Source organism: Meriones unguiculatus, chromosome 11 (genome assembly GCF_030254825.1).
Source record: "Meriones unguiculatus strain TT.TT164.6M chromosome 11, Bangor_MerUng_6.1, whole genome shotgun sequence".
NCBI classification, from domain to species: Eukaryota; Metazoa; Chordata; class Mammalia; order Rodentia; family Muridae; genus Meriones; species Meriones unguiculatus.
The window spans coordinates 64,753,024-64,765,204 of NC_083359.1; the positions used below are offsets into that span (position 1 = coordinate 64,753,024).

General features: G+C 36.3%; 1 protein-coding gene across 3 annotated transcripts in view; it reads right to left on the reverse strand.

Moving 5' to 3' along the window:
• The window catches only part of Cdc73 (cell division cycle 73), a 133,725-nt gene that overhangs the window by 57,373 nt on the left and 64,171 nt on the right, over positions 1-12,181 (reverse strand). The gene's annotated exons all lie outside the window — the stretch shown is intronic.

A 12,181-nucleotide genomic window follows, 5' to 3' on the forward strand; every position in this document is an offset into this window, starting at 1 on the left:
GCAAAATGGATAAATGATACATAATCTTGAGTTAAAAAGATGTATTGACACTTTCTGGTACATCTTAAAAGCAAAGAATTCTTTCGAATAATTAAAGGTCTTGAAACAGCCAGGAAAAGAGCCACATGGTGGAAGGACAGATCCCGTGGTGTTTTCACCTCCATATGCCCTGCTTCCCTCCTCTTCCCCCGCCCCCACACACACAATAAACATTAAAAAAAAGTTTACATATTCAGGAAAATACATTTATAAAAAAATTACTATATTTAAACTATAACCAAGTAAGAATCTTAAAAAAAAAAACAAATTATAGATGTCAAATATTACTGGGACGTAATATTTGTAAGAAAATATACTAAGTGTTGAAGTGTACTCAAAAAGATATTTCTGAAATACCTCAGTTAATAAAGTATCTGCCTTTTGTACAACAGTTTCTATTACATTCACAGTAACTTTTAACACATTTTTTTTTTTACAGAAAACTTCAAACAATAAGCTTCAAAACCAATGCTACATGGAGATTCCTCATTGTATTCAATGGAAGAGAATTCGACAAGAATCAAGATGAAATATGGTTCCACAACCAAAATCACTGCTATTATCACAAGGAACACTTAAAATAACTAAATGATTAAAATTAAATTTTACATGAAAAATAATTTAGAATTGAAACATATCCCGCAGCACTTTTAAAAGATGAAAGAATACCTTCACTGTTTTAGTATAATGGTACTTCTAGCCCTAAGTTACAATGTTATCAAAACCATTCATTATCTAGAAAAAAACAATAGCTACAGTATTTATTAGCAAAAACTCCTTGGGGTCCAAAGCACCTAAAGTAGTGAGTTATCTTTTTCAAATACACTTTCTTCTATGCACACTGTATACAGGAGTTATTATCAGTGCTGACTTCATGCATGTATTCATTTTCTGAAAACCTGTAATGCTTATTTACAGTGAGATCATCTTCTAAATAAATTTCCTTCAAGTGAAACTTTAAATGTAACCCTCCCCCATTGTGGTGGGAATGTAAACTTGTACAACCACTTTAGAAATCAATCTGATACTTTCTCAGACATTTAGGAATAGTGCTACCTCAAGATACAGCTATAGCACTCCTAGGCATAGATCCAAAATATACTCAAGTATACAACAAGGACATTTGCTCAACCATGTTTGTAGCAGCTTTATTCATAATAGCCAGAATCTGGAAACAACCCAGATGTTCCTCAGTGGAGGAATGGATACAGAAATAGTGGTACATTTACACAATGGAATACTACTCAGCAATTAAAAACAAGGAAATCATAAAATTTGCAGGCAAATGGTGGGATCCAGAAAAGATCACCCTGAGTGAGGTATCCCAGAAGCAGAACGACACATGGGATATACTCACTTATAACTGGATATTAGACATAGAATATAATATAAACATACTAAAAACTGTACACCTAAAGAAACTAAGCAAGGAGGACCTTGGGTAAGATGATCAATCTTCATTCAGGAAGGCAAACAGGATGGACAACGGAAGAGGGAGAAATCAGGGAACAGGACAGGAGCCTATCACAGAGGGCCTCTGAACCAGCAGGGTATCAAAGCAGATACTCTGACTCATAGCCAAACTTTAGGCAGAGTGCAGGGAATCTGATCAAAGGGGGAGATAGAAAGACCTGGAGGGGACAGGAGCTCTACAAGGAGAGCAACATAACCAAAAATTTTGGGCACAGGGGTCTTTCTTTTCTGAGACTGATACTCCAAACAAGGGCCATGCATATAGCCCATGGCAGCTCAGTGTCCAAGTGGGTTCCCTAGTAATGGGAACAGGGATTGTCTATGACATGAATTCATGGGCTGGCTCTTTGATCACCTCCACCCGAGGGGGGAGCAGCCTTACCAGTCCACAGAGGAAGACAATGCAGCCAGTCCTGATGAGACCTGATAGAGTAGCTTTAGAGGGAATGGGAGGAGGACTTCCCCCATAGTGGACTTGAGGAGGGGCATGGGAGGAGATGAGGGAGGAAGGGTAGTATTGGGAGGGATGAGGAAGGGGCTACAGCTGGGATACAAAGTGAATAAAATGTAATAAATAAATAAACAATATTTTAAAAGCCTTTAAATGTAAAATCATATAAGCTATCACTAAAGTGAAAAATCAAATGTTTAATATAATTTGGGAAATTTTCTGATTATATTTATCTCTATGGTCAGCTCAGAGACAGATTTCATGCTTTGTAATCCCACTGCCCAGAACACAGTAGGTACCAATCATTGGTTGACTTAATGTAATGGTGTTTTTTCTTTAAGTCAAAACAGACCAGGCATAAGACTAGAGCATGGAAGCAACACACACACACACACACACACACACACACACACACACCACCACCACCACCACCAACAACAACAACAAAGTATTATAAATAACTATAGAAACTTCTGTCTACTTTTGAATAAGCCCAAACCTTGATCCTTTTAAATGTTAATAGTGCTTTCTGTTTGTACAACAGGCAATCCTTGCTCAATGAAGCAATCACTCCCTGGTCACAATAAATGGTAAAAATTCTAAACGAGGTTAATCAAGTGTCCTTTTCTGAGATTACTTCTTATAAATAACAGTTAGCTGGTAAAAATTGGAACCATAAGGTTGAACTAAGAGGTTAAGTCTAGAATCACTGATATCATATCCTTTAATAACTTATGGTCAGGACAAACAAAATCAGTATAAATAAATTCATAAGACTACAATTCCCTTTGTAACAGCTAATACCTTGTCCTATTGGCATTCACGTTCCTCTGCCACTTCCCTAACAATTCTCCATAGCATGAATCATTAAAATTTTTAATCTTATCACTGTACACTATTTTCATATCTTTTAGCTTCAATCTGTTGAATCAAATTTCTGTGAGTTGCAAAAGAAAGATTTACCTATGTTATCTTCTTCAGTTTATACAAATTCTGAGTTGTCTAAATCACTACAGCAGTTTTGCTTAATTTGAGCCTACATACAGTTATACAGTGTCATACAACAGTACTTTATGAACAAGACTAAACTAGGAATATCCTTATTGTGTCATGTCATTCATTTATAGCCACTTCCAGGGCTCCCTAGCCAATGCTCAGTTTAAAAAGCACATTATACTTGGATCTCTGTTGTGCTGAAATAAAATTAGATAAACCATTACATAAGAAATCTAAGGAAAAAAAATAACACAATTCTACAACTCTCTACTATGAAAACAAAGAAGAAGAGGTGAAATATTTTCAAAGGTATATAGCTGTGTGACAGGCATGAATTAACAAGAACAGTACTTTGGCAGTAATACTAAACAGATGGCAATACTGTTGTTTTTAAAAGATACTTGAACTACTGAAAACCTATTCATAAAAAGAAGATAATCAGCTAGACATGGTAAACCCCCCCCCCCCCCGTTTTTAATTCCAGTACTCAGGGAAACAGAGGCAGGCGGATCATTGTGAGTTTGAAGGTGGCCAGGCCTACAAAGAGAGGACAGCCAAGGCTGTCCTGTTTCAGAAAAAAAAGAAAAAGAAAAAAGAAACAGAGTTATCAACAGAAAACAACCAAAGAAGCTGACAAGCTGTGCTAACAGGGGAGAAAACTTGTTTGCTCTTAGGGGAGGGGGAAATCAAGCATTGCCTTTGGACATGAAATATTTTGGGGAAGTTAAAATATCTCAATGTATGTGGAAGAGGAAAATAGTGACAACTGTATTTCCATGAAATAGGAAAGAAGACAAAACAAGGTGTACTGTTTACAATTAACTCCTGTTTTACTTTAGTGAATGAGATAAACTAAGATCTTCTGGTGCTAGGAAATAGAGTACCTGCTGCTTAAACAAGTAAGCAAAGTATCTTCAGGTGTGGTAGCACAGACCTGCCATGCTAGTAAGTGGGAAGGAAACAAAAAGATGCCGGGAGCTCAATGCCTAGCAGAAATATTCTAGAAATATAATAGTTATATTCATGTATAGTTTATACATATAAATATAATAGTTTAATTACATGAACCTGAAATACGGAAAACTCTTAATTTAAAAAAAAGACTATATATGATGACCCAAATTTATATTCTACCTTTCAATTATACAAATGATAGCAAACACTGTTTTTAAAATTCAGTTAACTTGGGGGCTAGAGACATGGTTCAATGATTAAGAGCATATACTGCTCTTAGAGAAGACACAAGTTCCATGCCCAGAACCTACATCAGTCTCAAAAAACACCCTCCCACCCTTGACCTGTAGTCTCCTCACATGTGCAGTTGCATGCATATTCACATGCACAGACATGCCCATAAACACAAAGAGTGAACATGAGCATACAAGAAAGTTTAGACTCAACAGCAATTGAACTCCTACCCCCCTCCACACATACAAAGCAAACTTTAGCAATTCCACATATAGAAGTGTTGTTATGAACACATTCTTCAGTGCTGTAGGTGACAAAAACCAGCACACAAACACATAAGCTCTGTGCTTCTGTGTAAATAGTAAGATAAAAGCTTAAAACATAAATGAAGAAAACAATTCCACAAGTAATAATAGCAAAATATGGATGTATAGAAATAAATTTTAGCCAAGGGTAGTATAGCCCTGGATCAATAAAATTTAAAACATACTCCTGGAAGGATATAAATAAATAAATAAAATACTCCTGTTTCTAAAGTTTTATAATTACTATGTTAGCAATTGCTATCAAACTACCAATGGTTTCACAGAAATAGAAAAACCTATCCTAAAGTTTACATAAACACAAAAAACTTCATATAACTAATTTTGGGGGAAAAAAATACAAGGTTTAAAACTCAAACTTCCAAATCTCAATACTGACCACAAAGCTATAACTACTGAGATAAAGACAGATATTATAGATTGATGGAAGAAATTCTCCCATTTGATAAGTGTCAAAATCATTGGGAAAAGGACAGTCTTCAAAACTGGTGCCGGAAAAACTGGTATAAATATGTAAAAGAATGAATATCTACCACTATCTTATACCATGTATAAAAACCAATTCAAACATGATCACAGGACTATATTTGAAAGATAAAGGTACATAATGAAAGAAAAGTTTCATAATACTGAATTTGGCATTGATGTGTGGACATGAAACAAAACAATAACAATGTTTAAATTGTAAAATAGATTTCTTCAAAATTAAAAACTGTGTACCTAACAACACTAATGACAAGGTAATTCACAGAATGGGAAAGAACTATTTCCAAATTGCTTATCGGATTAAAAATTAATGTCCAGAGCATATAGAGAACTCTTTCATCTTAGCACAAGCAACAACAATTTAAAAAAAAAAAACCTAATTCAAATAACCAATAAGCATATAAAATATGTAAAATATCCCTAGTGTTTTGGGGAATGAGATACCCTGTCAATTTCATTAGGATGATTATTGTTAACACTAAAAGAAAAAAACAATGACATAAAAATAGCAACTGTAGAAACTGGAGGAATGGCTCAGCCATTAAGAACATAAACTGCTTTTGCAGAGGATCTGAGTTCAGTATCTAGTACCCATGTTGGACAGCTCACAATGCCTATAATTTCAGCTACAGGGAGAGCTCACACTTCTGGTTTCTGTGGCACCTGTGCTCACACTACATAACCCTCATATGCACCCACACACAGATACGCAGACACACAGAACAGATAAATGATGGATGGATGGATGAATGGATGGATGGATGGATGTTAGAAAGATAAGCACAAGACAAAATATCAATGTAAGGTTGGCATGAATGTAAAACAACTATGACAGTTGCTGAAGACATTAAAAAACATGTTACAGATATTTTATGATTAAAGAAAAATAAGCACAAAATATGTTTAAGTGCTAGGAATATGTCAAGACATCAAAATTCAAGTATCCCCATTAAACTACAAATGAGAAAAGTCAGGAGAACAACAGATAAACCATATTGAAAGCAGTAATCATAAAGGAGACTTCAACAAAGCTGAAAAACAAAGTCAATCAGCAAAAATGAAAGGTTTAGGGCATGAGAGCAGAAGGTTCGTCTATATACTAAGCCAGGTGGCACTGCTCAAAGTAATCAAAAACCCACTAGACGGTTCTTACAAGTCTTAAATGGAGTTAACAGACTTGGTGTGAAAGTGATGCCTGGTCACTACTGAAAAAGAAACTCACTGGATACTCTACATTAGAGAGCTATAACCAGCTACCACCCTGAAAAGGTAAATATCTGAGAAAATGCTTCTTTTGGGGTCAGCACAAATAGAAGGGCCTGAACATACCCAATTACAGTCCCTGAGGAAGCCACCCCCACCACACACACACACACACACACACACACACACACACACACAGTGAAAACAAAGAACTTGTTAATGTGAACAGTGGACCTGATTTCTCTGGGAAAAAGCAAAATAACAATAAAAACGGAAAGCCTTAAACAAGTCAGGAGGCAGCTCAAAGAGGCAACACTCTCAGGATTGAAGCTCTAAAAACACAGATTCACTAGGAGAGAAAGGGTTCCAGAAGGACAACCCTTGCTCCCACTCCCACTGTTAGGATTCCCACTAGAGCACCAAGCTATTCAGCCATAACAAAGATAAAGAGGACCTAAGTCAGACCCCCACAGGCTCTCCCTGATCTCTGGTTCCTACAATCCTTTCTCCCACCTCCCCCACAGGCCTTCCCTGAGCTCTGCCTAACATTTGGCTGTGGGACTGTGCATCTGCTGGATGAAGTCTCTCTGGTCTCTTTGATGCCTCCTCCGGTCTTAATATTCTTGGTCTTACTGCAGCTTGTTGTATAGTGTTTGGTTGATATCTGTGGGAGGTCTTCTCTTTTCTGACAGGAGAAGGGGGGGTGGCTGGAGGTGGATGGATTTGGGGGAGGGAGGAGGTGGGGAGAGGAGAGGGAGGGAAAACTTCAGTTGGCTGTAAAACATTAAAAAAGAATAAAAAAAGAAAAGGGAGGGAGGAGTAGGTCTGTAAGACACTCCCCAAAGCCTCACTCCTCTTCAGGGGTATTTCAAGATTAGAAAGCACTGAGAAGGTCCTCCGGTAATAGATTCCTCTGCTTTAGATGTTACGCACACCAAGGTATACAAATTTCAGAACATTGTGCAACAAATCAAAACCTGTTCGGCCTGCATACTGCAAAGCCAGAGGTGGGGTCAGCAGTGTCCCTGATATTCAGAGAAGAGAAGCCCCTGAAGTGACTGCAATTCCAGCATTCTCAACACAGCCCAGGTTCAAGCAGAACTTGAATCTCTAACTTCCATAATAATACCTTCTACCCGGCAATATCCTCTACTGGAAAACTGAAAAAAGTACTTCAATGTGGTGCTTCATGGTTGAGATTTACACTTGCCTTGTGTTAATTTTTTTTCAGATTTCATATCCTCTATTAATATATAATTTTAAAACAGCCGAAAGGTTCTAATTTCTCATCTTCTGTTAACTATGCTCATGGATTTTTTTCTTTATTGGGGTCACTTTTTTACTTTCCTTTGGATTTTCGAAACACAGTTTCTCTGCATATTCTTGGCTGTCCTGGACTTGCTTTGTAGACCAAGTTGACCTCAAACCCACAGAAATCTGCCTGCCTCTACCTCCCAGAGTGCTGGGGTTATAGGTGTGCACCACAACGCCCAGCATTATCGGGGTCAATTTTAAAATCTCTTTTTTACTCTCTCTTCCCAACATTACCCATCTTCTTGATTCAACTTTTAATCTAAGTTACTCCTCCTTCCCCTCCTTTAATGCCCCTTTCATAATAATATTATTATTACTTCTAATTTTAACTTCATAACTTACTCTAAATTATTTCCCCTCTTCCCATGGTCACTGATGGTCAACTTTTATTTATGTATTAATTATTTCTAGATAGTGGAGAACAAGACTTAGTAAAGTTTGCTGCTCAAACAATAAGGGCTGGTGGTGTTTGAATCCTCCAATCCCATGTCAAGAATTGCAGTAGAGTCCATCTGTAATCCTAGTGTTCTTTTGGCAAGATGAAAGAATTCCCAGAAACTCATAAACTGGCTACACTAGTGTATGCAGCAGTGAACAAAAGACCCTGCCTAAAATAAAGGGGAATATGAGGATCGACACACAAGGTTGTCCTCTGACAAACATGTACTTCTGATTGGTCCAGTCACTGTTCTTGCTCTTGCAGTGGTGTTTTTTCCTGGGTGGTTCTAGGGACTGAAAGCTCACCAAGACTCCCCAATAAAATAAGATATTCATCACAAAGTCTACGTAAGTTAGCAAGGTAACACTAATCTTCAAATACTTAATTCAAAGACTCTGAAATGAGTAGAATGCTGAACAAGAAATTTCAAAGTTTACTTCTAAAAATGATCAATGACTGGAAAAAGAATATAAGCAAGCAGATGAATAATATAAGGAAATCAGCCCAGAACCTGAAGAATAAAGTAAGCACTGTTGATGAAATCGGTACTTTGGGAGAAACACACAGAGAGAAAGAAATGTTAGAAAAGAAAAATTCAAATGAATCAAGAGAACATAATAGAAAACAACATCAACAGACTAGATTAAGCAGAATAAAGTATCAGGGATGAAAAAAACAGTTGGGAAAATACATTTAACTAGTAACAAAGAAAAATAACCAAATATGACCACAACTTCCAGGAACTCTAGGACATGAGCAAGAGACAAAGTCTAAAAATTCACAGGGCAGAAGAAGCTGAGATATTTAAGAATACAGACATCTAAACACAAAAGCCCTGGGTACAATTCCAGATTGACACAGCCACAGAGGAACCTCAAAATACAAAACAAAACCCCACCACCTCAAGATGTCAAAACCACAAATGAAAAACACCATCTCATTTTAAAAGGTAGTACACATAAAATTATCCAAATAGATCAATTCTCTCAGCACAAATCTTTAAAGCTAGAAAAACACTGAATAATTTTTTAAAAGATTTTATTATTTTTGTGTGTGTGCACATTTTGCTTTCATAAATGTATGAGCTTCATATGTATGACAAGCAGCTAAAACGATCAGACAGGAGAGTTATGTGGATGCTGGGAAGCAAACTGGGACCTTGCAAAAGTAGCATGTGCCATCGCTCTAGGCTCCCCTGACCCACCCCAAAATATTTTAAGCCCTAAAAGTAATTAACTATACCTGAAAATTGTTGTTGGTTTTTTTTAAATAACATTCTTTGAAAGTATATGGGTGTTTGGCCTACATGTACACCTGTGTGCCATGTGCATGAAGGTCAAAAAGTACCCAAGAGGGCAAAAGGAGAGCATCAGATATTTTTGGAAGTGGAGTTACAGAGGGTTGTCAGCTGCCATGTGAGCACTTGGATTGTACAAAAGTCTTCTGCAGAAGCAGTAAGCAAGTGCTTAACCATTGAACCATCTCTCTACCTTCAGTAGTTACTGTTTGTTTGTTTAAAATGATGGATAAAATAAGTTGTTTCAAAACAAATCTAAATCAAAGTGTTGTATGACAGTTGTCTGCAAGAAACATACCACATTGGCAAACACTGAGTCAAAATATAAAAGTCAATAAACCAAAGCAAATCATAGAAAAGAATGTCATTGATCAAAAAAAAAGCAAAGAACAGAAATATATGTTAAACAAAATCACTGTTAAACAAAATAAAACAAACTACGAAAGACAAAGCATATTTTCTCATTTTCTCATATTTTCTCACAATATGAATAAAAAAGTAAAAAATGAGACTAGATGGGAGAAAAAAGCAAAATCTCATATATTACACCCCTATATTTTTATAATGCATTTGTCTTTTATGTACGTTGACTTGAGGGGGTTTCTGCAACCTTAAATACAAAATGCTTATAGTATTTTATTTTAATCTCAACAGAAAGAAAGATGAATCAATTCCTATCAAAACCTAGTCATAATTATAAGGGATATAAATACTCATCATAGTCACACAAAATTGAAAATCACAATGCTAATTAATAACATCAAAAAACTTATAACACTTTAGTTCATCATTTGTAATGTTTTGATGCCTAAATGGTCTCAACAGTGAATGAGCCATAAAAAGAAATACATATAAACTTACTAAACTTTTAAGATTAATTATTTAAGAGGGAAAGTGGAACCATGAAAATAATCTCCAATAGATTCAATCACTAAACATATTCCTCTAGTTGATAGCAAGAAAAGGACAATGCCAATGGAAAGTTTTGTGTGCCAGTTTGAATGGGTCAATATTATTTAAGATGTGTATAAGGGTCTCTACATGTTAATACTTGAGTCAACAGATTGAGTAAAGTCAGACTGCACTGTATTCCCCCATAGAAGTGGTAGTTATCTACCTATTAAAGACCCAAACAGAATAAAAGAACAGAAAAAGAATTCATTGTGTCTTCAAACTGAGAGATTATTTGCTTGCCTTCACAGACATGGTAAATTATACCATGGGTTCTCCGGCCTTTGGATTCAAACTGGACCAATACTAATTACTTTCTCAGTCTCTAGTTTTTATTGTACAATGATAAACCCCTGAGGTTCCATGAGTATGCAAATCAAGTTCTGATCTCTCTCTCTCTCTCTCTCCTATGCGTGTGTGTTTTGTAATACTGGTGTGACAAATCAGGGATGTCCCTAATAAAGGAGATAAAAAAGTCTTTACACTGAAAATTTTAAAACACCGAAGAAAGAAACTGAAGACAATAGAAAATGAGAAGACTTTCCACATTCATGGAACAGCAGACTATTTAGATCACATACAGACACAGACACAGACACAGACAGACAGACAGACAGACAGACACACACACACACACACACACACAGAGCACCAGTATATATACTACCGAGATGTCACCCAATCCCTTTCTTGAAAGATACACATTTTATACTAATATGAATCACAATACACCACTAATTTAAGTGATATGAACATTAAAGACTTTGATTTCAAGTATAAAATATAAATGATATTTTGCAAAACCTTTTTTTATATAAAAAAAAGTCAATGCTAAGGATATGAACCAGGAAATTATGACTGAACAGCAAGTACTTAACTCCCTGAGCCATCTTCACAGGCCAACAACCATAATTTTAATTAAGAAAAGGTATACCTAACTAAAACTGCTAACTCACTGAGATAAAAAAAGAACATGCAAGCATAAAGATGTATCTGTCAAATCACTGACAATTTTAAAGGATTACACTCTCTTTAGGTTGATTATTAGTTTATGAATCATATATACAGTTTATTAATTATATGAATAAAAAATAAAGGTATTGATAATCAGTTCTGAAAGATATATATATATATATATAAAACTTTGCTTTCAAGTCAAGAAAAACTCTTAATACGGAGTATTCCACCTTAGTGAAAACTGAAGAAGAAAAATAAGACAGGCAAATAGTGACACTTGTGGTCGGTCTGAGATTGCTAATTTACAATTAGGCTAATACATGCTTTCTAAGTTCAAAGAACAATAAAACAGTTCAAATATAACTAATGGGCTTCACAAAAACATTATTTTATAATTAGCATTTTTTAAGGGGTAAACCTAGTTACTGCCATCAAACAACCAAAAGAATGCAATGAAAAAGCCTGCATTTAAAAAAAGGGGGGAGGGGAAGATACACTCCAAGTAAATACTTTCATGCACATTAAGGAACATCAAAAAAATTAAACCTGATGCTGATGTCAAATAGTAATTTTCAAATAAAAGTGGGGAAAATAATTTCAAAAATCTAGCACTAAAATGCAAAAGTATTTATTGTTGTGAGCTGAAAAAAACTGAGTCCTGGGGGCCCTAAACAGAATGATAGCCCAACCAAAGACAATGTTTGGAGAGGACCTAAAACCAGGCTCAGATGTAGCCCATAGACTCAGTGTCCAAGTGGGTACCTAGTAAGGGGAGCAGGGGCTGTCTCTGGCATGAAGTCAGTGGCTAGCTCTTTGATCACCTCCCCCTAGAGGGGTGCAGCCTTGCCAGGCCACAGAGGAAGACAATGCAGCCAGTCCTGAGGAGACCAGATAGGCTAGGATCAAAGAGAAGGGGAGGAGGACCTCACCTACCAGTGGACATGGGGAAGGGCATAAGGGGAGAAGAGGGAGGAAGGGTAGGATTGAGAGGAGACAGGGAGGGGGACACAGCTGGGATACAAACTGAGTAAATTGTTAATAAAATGATTTTTTTAAGTGTCAAG